Genomic DNA, 9,946 nt, shown 5'->3' with positions numbered 1-9,946 from the left:
CTCGAGAGAGCTTTGTCCCGTTACGGTGTGCATCACCGTCTATCCACGCCCTATCATCCACAGACAAGCGGGCAGGTGGAAGTCACGAACCGGGGGCTGAAAAGAATCCTTGAGCGGTCGGTAGGTGCAAACCGCAAGGATTGGTCGGATAAGCTTGATGAAGCGTTGTGGGCTTTCCGTACGGCTTACAAGACGCCTATCGGGACTACTCCCTTTAGGCTTGTATACGGAAAGGCATGCCATTTACCGGTTGAGTTGGAGCATAAAGCGATGTGGGCGCTGAAAACCGCAAATCTGGACATAAAAGCCGGAGGTGAAGCCCGGTTTCTCCAGATTCATGAGTTGGAAGAGTTGCGACAACGCGCTTATGAGAGCTCGGTGTTGTACAAGGAGCGCACGAAGAAATTGCACGATAAACGCTTGAAGGACCACAAAGAATTCCAAGCGGGCGATCTTGTTCTTCTTTACAACTCGCGGTTGCGCTTATTTCCCGGGAAGCTTCATTCACGTTGGACAGGCCCATACACGGTTAAAGAGGTATTTCCGTATGGGACTGTTGCAATAGAGAACGCGGACGGCGTTATTTTCAAAGTAAATGGGCATCGCTTGAAGTTGTACGTTGCCGGGCTGACAGAGTCGGTGATGGAGGTTATTGAACTCCAAACCCCGCACACATCATAAGTGTGGGGAGGAGAGAGTCTACGCTGCTGACTCGTGGATCAAAAATGCAGCAAGAGCGTATTTTGCGCTTTAGGGGTAGTTTAGTCATTTAGGATTTATTTTCTAGTTTTAGCTTGGAGTCTTGCTATCGACTCGTCGACAAAAATTTAGCATGAGTCTACGCTACTGACTCGCGGACAAAAATGTAGCAAGAGCGTCTTTGGCGCTATAGGGGCAAAATTGTCCGTTTTTATGTTTTTATAGTTTTTAGCGTAATTTAGGTTAGTTAGGTAGTTTCCGTTAGTTTGTACAGTTTCTATTCGTGCCGAGCGAAGGTTCTGTATTGCAATATTGTTAGAACAGTTGGTGTGTCGAAAAAACGGCGAAAAACGGCCCAAACAGTTGCTAGAAATGCCTTCTGCAGAAAATTCTGATCTGCAGCTGATGCACGACCATGCCAGGATCCGCACGACCGTGCGTTTCCGAGATGCTGGCACGGTGGATCGCACCCTCGGTGCATCACCGAGAAAAATGGAAGTCGTCGGAGACGCACGACCGTGCCAAACGGCGAATGACCGTGCGTCAGGCTGAGGGCATTTTTGTCATTTTGCACATTATATATACCCTCATCTGCTGCAAAATCCCTCATTCGCGAACCCTAGCAACTGCAGCTGTTCCAGAGCGGTTTTTACACCAAATCGCACGATTTCTCGCACGATCTCGCACCCAACTTCGCACGGTACGTCTCTAGTGTTAGATTTCTTGTTTTCTTACTTTCTAGGGTAGATTTCATCCGATTCAACAAGGGATTTATTAGGGTTCTCTTCATAAACAAATCGAAACCCTAACCCTTGTTTGAATCATGCTTATCGTGAACACCCGGTTGAGTTTCCGACCCCTGTTTGTACAAAAAAGTTGTTGATTTTGGGAAAATCAGGCTATTCAAAGTTCAGGGGTTTGAAATCTGCAGGTCAGTTGTCGCACGGTCGTTCCTTGTATGGAACGGTCGTGCCAATCCGGGTGATTCCACGATGTCAGCTTGTGTCCGGTGTTGCACGGTGGTGCCAATTGACCGCACGCCGTGCGATTCCGAGTTTCCTGGGCAGATGATGCACATCGTCGGTGATGCACGACCGTGCGTATCGCCGCACGACCGTGCCGGAGGCCCAGATCAGATTTACAGCAGCTTCATAACTTGCTGCTCGGCTGTTTTCAATTCCATTTTCTCCTGTTTCTGTCTTTCTAATAATGTTCCCCATTACAGATGGATCATCCCTTCCTACAGTTTGACCCCAACAACGAGCGTGAAGCTTTATGCATTTCAAAAAGAGACGCATTATGGGCCCGGAGGGGGCAGTTCGGAGTCCCTAGATGGCTGGATTGGGAAGTAATGCAAGAACTAAATCAGTATGACCGACTGGAAAACATGATGAGTCAGCCACTTACAAATCTGGTCGGCTGCAACCGACCCGTTTACTTGGAGCTTACAATAGAGTTCTTTGCATCATATGCTTACGAAAAGCCAGTTGCTGCTCGACGACCCAAATTCCGCCACAAAGAGCGGATAGCTTTCAGATTGTGTGGTAGATGGCACCGGTGGTCGGTTGGTCGTTTGGGAAGGAGACTCGGGATTTACACTAGGGAAGACATGGATGATCCCGAAGTCTTCACAGATCAGTTCACCTTCCCGTCTGATGCAGCACGGGATGAGTTTTGGGCTGCAAATGCTGTTGGGGACCCATACAACCCAAGGATGTCAAAGGCCTCACGACTTAAAGACCCTCTGGTGCGAGTGATGCACCATGTGTTTAGCCACACTATATGCGGTCGCATGGACAGTCTTGGTAACTGTCCAACACCAGATTTGATTTTTCTTTACGCATTGGTGGAGAAGGCGCCCATCAACTTAGCGACGCGAATGGCTGAATACTTTGTGAAGTGCTCAGGGAGGACTTCTAACAGTCAGATACATGGCGGTCAGTATGTGACCGAAATTGCGTACAACGAACACCTTATGACTGAGGAGGTACTTCAGGGTCTCACTCTGATAACTGAGGGGGTTCATGTTGACATCAGGTCACTGAAGGCGATGGGGGTGATTGTTGAGTTAGATAGAGGGGATAGATTGAGGGGGCTGAATAACGAGGTCTGGGACCCGTTACCCCCGCTCCCAGAAGAGGAAGAGGATGTAGAGATGCAGGAGCAGCAGCACCAGCCACACACACCACCGCACCACACACCGCCACATGAGGCGCAGCACCAGCAGTACTACCAACATCAGGATTGGCCTGAATTTTATCAGCAGTTCCAGCAAATGCGTGTTACGCAGGAACAGCATGGTACGTACATCGATCAGATTAGGACCAGCCAGGACCAGATCCGGGCTAGTCAGGATCAGCTCAGGGCCACGCAGGATCAGCTGAGGCATAGCCAGGAGAGCTTATACCAGGGGGTGAGTGCCGGATTCTCGTACCTATTCGGGGAGATGCACCATGCATATCCTGACTACTTTCAGCACCCTCCACAGTTCCCGCCGTGGAACCTACCTGGTTATGGCGGTGCGGGCCCATCTTTCACGAGAGACGATGACGGTGACGACGAGTAGGAGTTGGTGGTGATGTTCGTTGGTGGTTTTTATTATTATTTTAGTACTTGTTATTTCGGGTGTTCTTTTTGCTTAGTATGTCGAACACCCTCGGATTGTATTGTATTTTCAAACATTTTACTTTCTGTTATGTCTTTGTTTGGACTAGTAGTATTTATGTACATTATGGTTTATTTGTGTTTATTCTATTACTGTTCTATTTTGCTGTGCCATATGACATGCTTGCAGATTTTGGCTATCAAGTCTTTGACCGGAGCATATGACAGACGCAGCTTTGGAAGTCTCGATTCATCAGATATCATCTTGAGGGGAGTACTATTATCCTTTTTCTCTATATTTCGGGTTCCGCATTGGGGACAATGCGAAGTTCAAGTGTGGGGAGGGGGTTAACTTTGTTAAACTTTGTTTGTCCTCATTTAAAAAAAAATCAGAAAAAAAATCAGAAAAATCATTCAAAAATACCTGTATTTTGTATATATTTTAGTAAATAAACCGGTTGATTGTGTTTTAGAAAGCATCGGACTTGATAAAAACCCGACAAGCAAAATAAATTTTGAAAAAGAAAACCGGAAAGCATGACAAACAAAGAAAGACTTGCATGATAGTTTTCACACTTTTACCCATTCCATCCGTTACGTGAGCATATTTGAGCCTATTGTTATATATTTGTTCATTTCGGATATAGGAGTGAGCCGGATGTTATATGTAATTTAGAATTTGTCACTAGTATGCTTGTTAAGACCATGAACTTGTGAATTTGTGTAAAAGTGATAGAGGCACTTAGATTACCCCTTTGTTGTAAACCTTGTTCTTTGTGTTGTGCTTCCCGTTCACCTTATATTACCCTTTAGGATTAACCATGTCGAGCCTTCCCGTTTACCTTTGTTTACCCACATTATCGCCCACTTTGCCAAATTTAGCCTTTGTATGTTTTAAACCCTTTTTAGTGTTGAAACTCGGACAAAATAATCGTTTAACTAGCGTTTATTTCAGTTTATTGTATAGTATGTTTTCTATGTTTCTAAAAAAAAAAAAAAAAAAAAAAAAAAAAAAAAAAAAACACACACACAGAAAATAAAACACCCTAAAATAGGGTGAAGTTGATTGAAATCGAGCAATTTTGAACACTTAAATGTTAAAATTTCGTTGATAAGCTCGATTGCGCTTTAGTCGCCTTTTTAAGGCGTTTGTATGTATAGTTGTATTATTTTCTTGCTAGTTAAACGCTAATACCGAGTTTTAACCATTTTCGCCACTTTATATGTCTACTTCCATACCCTTCACCCAAGCCTAACGTTACAACCCGTAAAGACCTCTTGATTTACACTTATTTGCATGTTAGTTGGTGGAGACGAGATCTTATGACAAGCTTATGATATTGCATGTTTCATTGACGAGGCATTGAGTGTTTGCACATACACATTATATGTATGTTTCATAAATAAACCCGAGTGTGTGTGAACATTGTGAGTCGCGTGAAGATTAACATGTTGAGTCAATTAAATGTGAAGTCACGGCTTTTTGGTTGTCGCTTTATAATTGCATATGCTTGTTGGGTTTGAGTCTTTTGATGTTGTCTTTCGACAAACCGGCTAGCCGTTTATAGTAGTTTTCAATAAAATAGTGTGTAAATTATCGTTCTTGTTTATTTCCGTCTTTTATTGCTTTTTAGTTCAGCTTGCTTGAGGACAAGCAAGGTTCAAGTGTGGGGAGATTTGATATTCGCTAATTTACACATATTTTAGTCCCCCGTTTTACCCCTATTTTATGCGTTTTCGGTCGTAAAACCGTCATTCGGATACTTAATTATCTACATTTTTGTTTACAGGCCTAAAACAGCATACCAGACAAGATGATAGCGAAAACGAGGACTTTCCGGACAAAACGACGAAGCTGCGAAGATTCTGTTGGAAAAACTGACCTGGGCGTGTTGCACGATCATGCGGCCATATGCACGACCGTGCATATCCGACAAACCAAGAAGACCCGGCAGGGAACGAGGCGTGCAACACTGCGTGCAAGGCATTGCAGGCCAATCCGAAAACGCACGGTCATGCCATATGCGGAACGGTCGTGCGTATCCGACGACGCAGGAAAACCTCGGAGCTGAACGACCACAAAACTAGGCGTGCAACAAAATGCCGGTATGGAACGTCCGTGCCATATCAAGAACGCCCGTGCATATGCGAAGACCAGTCAACGATCTGTGACGTCATACGGTATGGTGGACCACCACCAATAATGCTTAAAGTGCACGGTCGTGCGATCGGGAGAACGGCCGTGCGACACCGAAAAAGCATATAAACAGAACAGAACCATTCTATCAGGAACTCTGGACATTTTTGGGAGCTCTGCAGGCGATTTTGAGGCTCCGAAGGCTGCTGCTTTCACTCGGATTCAAGCCACATTGCCCGGTTTTGCTCATTTACTATCCAGATTCTCATTCTTATGCTTGTTTATGGTTTGGTTTCTCAAATCTTTCCATTATTTTGTTATGTTTCAAGCATTTAGACTGATTACTATGTATTAATGTAAGCCTTTGGGCAAAAACACAACAATCCCTTGCTTGATTATAGCTTGTAGTATGTCAATCTATGTTTGTAATGACATTTTGAAGTGTTTTCTATGATTATCTTTGATGATTAGTTTGCAACCTGGTTATTGATATTGATTTCTTGATTATAAGTAATTGTGTTGGATGATTGGTGCTTGGTTAGGTAAGATAGTTGCAAAATGAAGCTTATTTAATCATGTATTAGTAAACTTTTAATTTGGTTAACTAGTTTAACTTGGTTAAAATGTAGGCACCATGATACTCTAACGGGTTAGTGGTTTAATAAAATGTAATTATTATTAATCAAGAGAGCTTGCCCTCACGGAAGGACTCTAACGGGTTAGATGGTGTTGTTACGAATTCTTGCCATGATTTGTTAGCTTAGTTAGTAGTTTCGGCCAAAATTGCTATCTTGGTGAATTTATGTGCAAGATTTGTAAAATGAACTCGGTTGTGATTTAATCTAGTTTATGCTTGTCTCGGTGGTTGCATTGTGTTTATCGGTGTTGCTTTCCTTGATTAAGTGAGGTTAGAAAACTCCTAACGGATGACTAACTTATTTTTAGGAGATTTTTGTAGACATTAATCAATCGCACGTTAAAGAACAATTTTAGGTGGTTAAAGTGTGTTTATCGTTTTAACTTTCCGAATGGTTGTCATGTTAGGATTCCCGAAAGGGATACTAATTGTCTCGAAATGGAAAATTGACCGAATGCTTCTAGTGCCAAAACTGACTTAGTTGACATGCTGTGGTTGTGTATTAAGCAAGGCTATTTATATATATTTTACTATGTTTTATAAGTATTTATTTATGCTTAATTTAGATTAATTAAAACCAAGACAATTTATGTTTTTACCGGTTATTTAGTGACAAAGGTCTAGTATTATTTCTCCGCCCATTTCCGTGGATCGATACTTGGTTCTTACCGATACTTTACTACATATATGACGGGGTACACTTGCCTCTTTCGTGTGTGTTTTGATGTAAAAGTAATAATCACTTTTATAAATTTAAAACCAATTCGTGTGTAATTTCATTGTAAAAATATGTATAGTCACGCACGTAACATTTATATATAAACTGAATTCTTTTATTGTTTTGTTATTCACGATTGTGAATAACACGTATTTCTACTAAATTTTCCTCTTGGAAACATCATCCTGGATAGGTATCCTATCCAGGTTTTCCAAGTTTTATATTCCGTATGGAACAGTCATTCACTACTTATTTGTTGCATATTACTATCCGTACAATAAATTTAAAACGTTCACCTAGTAGATACTCGCCCTAATGGGCTTTCATTACCGTTTGAACTTTATTCGATATCGTTACACGATTTAGGTCCTTGGTGAGCATGCTCTACTTGTCATACTTCGGACCGTTCCATCATCATATCCGTAATTCATTAAACTCTCGTCATCTTCAGATGCGAGCGTCCTTTTACTAAATCGTTCATAAAATATAAGTAACATTGAAATTAATAAGCACTCGTACTAAAATACAAGGTTTTCTACAATACTTGTTAACACAAGAAATTCACTATTTATACCGGTCTTTTACCTATTTATTTGAGGTAACGTGTGATCACACGATAGCTCTATGTGTTGTTTACAACACTTTTAACTACTCTGGACCTATAGTATTCGTAATAGATACCGGATGTCTTGATCAAGCCTTGAACCAAACACATTTACCCTTTAATCTTGAGCTCCGATTACCAACTTGTAACACCTAAGCTTACATAATTGAGAATTTATAAAAACTTTTTGCATTTTATACAAATAATGCAAATAAACTTTCATACAATGTTTCGGGTTTAATAAAAGTATTCATAAGTGTTTAAAGCACCTAAACACTTTAGCACATTAATACGTTCATAAAATATAAAACCCTTAGAAAGTTCATAATTGATTCGGTTCATAAAATACGAAAATAAGCGGAAGCTTGAAATTCAGTTGTTTTCGGTTCGTCCATTATGCTTAATCATCATCCATAAGGTCCTAGCTATCACCTATACACCAATAACAACTCATATGTTAGTTATATGGTGCTTAAACTTGGATTTATAACCTATAATAACAAATAAGCAATCAAAATTAAGTTTGGGAAGCCCGCCGTAGGCTACGGTGGATGTACCGTAGCTTACGGCGCGCATGAAACAACTTGGACAGTAGCTCTGAACCATAACTTATGGTTGCCAACCGTAAGATACGTTGCAGCCTAGCTGCAGATTTTTCAGTTTGGGTCCTTTTTACGATAACGGTCATTACTTTCAAACCGTTTATCCGTTTAACCTTCCGTTTCTTTCTACGCGATCGTAATTTGGTCCTCTATCATTTGGACTCAAAATCCACCCTCTAGATTAACAAAATTTTCATATTTTAAACCTTTGGCTTTATATTTATTGACGAAGTTATTCGACCCGTTTCCAGATTTGAGCACTAAGCTCAAATCTCGCTTATTCTTTCCATTCCTCCTATTCCCACACTAGGATTTTTATTTATCTTCAAACATAACTACATTTGTGGTGGATTTCATATTATAAAATCTTATTTTCCAAATTGTACTCTTCGGTTTGACAATTTACGAAAAAGATCCATTTTGAGGCATTATACTAAAAGGCTTATACATTTCACTTTTACACTTATCAAAAGGATTGACTCGATCATAAAACTTATTTTCAAACTACCCTTAAGGTTCGTTTTTCCGATTTGCAAATTAGAGGGCATTTTGGTCAACTTTAGTCCTTTTTATGACGTAGGACTTTTACAAGCATATTCTGACCAAGTGAGCACCTTTAATCAATATTCTAACTAAAAATCATTATGTTTCTATGAACATAATGTCTGCTATTCAATTCATAAGATATACTTTACCTTAGGTAATCTAATGTCCACCCATGACATATTTAACTCTCACAGGACCTTAAGCCCTTATTAAAAGTTTGACCTGTTACACATACCTGGCTCGGGGCATAGTATTGACCCGTTTGTTTTACTACCTTGCACTATTAATTGCTATTTTAATAACAATGCAACCATACGCTATTTCCTGTAATCACAAAACTTGACTAGCGCCCATTAGTTATTATTGTCAAATGGTGACGACATCACCTATTATGGCTTACGCTATAGAGTGTCTTTTTTTAAAACTCAATATTTATTTGTCAACTCGTGACCAAATTACCATTTTACCCTTTTTACCCGTTATGGTTTACACCATAATGTAATTTTTCAAAACTCCTTATTTATTCGTCATTACATGACTAAATTACTGTTTTACCTTTTTATCCATTATGGCTTACACCATAGTGTAATATTTATCAAAACTTATCGTTTATTCGTCAACACATGGCCACATTACCTTTTTACCCTTTTATCCATTATGGCTTACACCATAATGTAATATTTATCAAAACTTATCGTTTATTCGTCAACACGTGACCGAATTACCATTGTACCATTTTATCCATTATGGCTTACACCATAATGTGATCTTTATCAAAACTTATTGTTTATTCGTCAACACGTGTCTGAATTTCCGTTTTACACTTTTTACTACCAAATATGGTTTCTTACCATTTTTACTTGTTCTGACCCGTATCAATCCGTGTCGGAACATCGTATTTCAAAGACTTATTTCAAATACTAAGTCACCCCGTCCTTAATCATATAATTGAATAAATATACCATTTTAAAAATGTAAGCTTTACTTATATTGCATCCGATTATGCTCTACCCACGTAGTTGATCCGTTTGACCCGCTTCTTTCCCAAACTTCCACCTAGCTTGTCAAGCGTTAAACTATTATTTATCATTCACAAGATGGTTAGATAAGTCATCATTTATCACGACTATTCCATCTTATGTATTTTATATCAAAATTATCATTCGATCTTGTTATAGGTCAGTTTGACTTTTAAAAGTCAACTGCCTATTAACATATACAAACCCACAAATAAGTTCGACCACTCATTTAGGCATTTCGTTAATTACCCGGTAGGCACTATTCTTAGGTCACCATTATAACCACATTTATCAACCTAGTTCATGTGATTGTTAACATCACGTTATCATAATTTATATTCATTGTATGCTAATTTATCATTCATTATATAAGAATCGTA

Source organism: Helianthus annuus, chromosome 10 (assembly GCF_002127325.2).
Source record: "Helianthus annuus cultivar XRQ/B chromosome 10, HanXRQr2.0-SUNRISE, whole genome shotgun sequence".
In the NCBI taxonomy this organism is placed as follows: domain Eukaryota; kingdom Viridiplantae; phylum Streptophyta; class Magnoliopsida; order Asterales; family Asteraceae; genus Helianthus; species Helianthus annuus.
Note: the sequence above shows the minus strand (reverse complement) of the source record.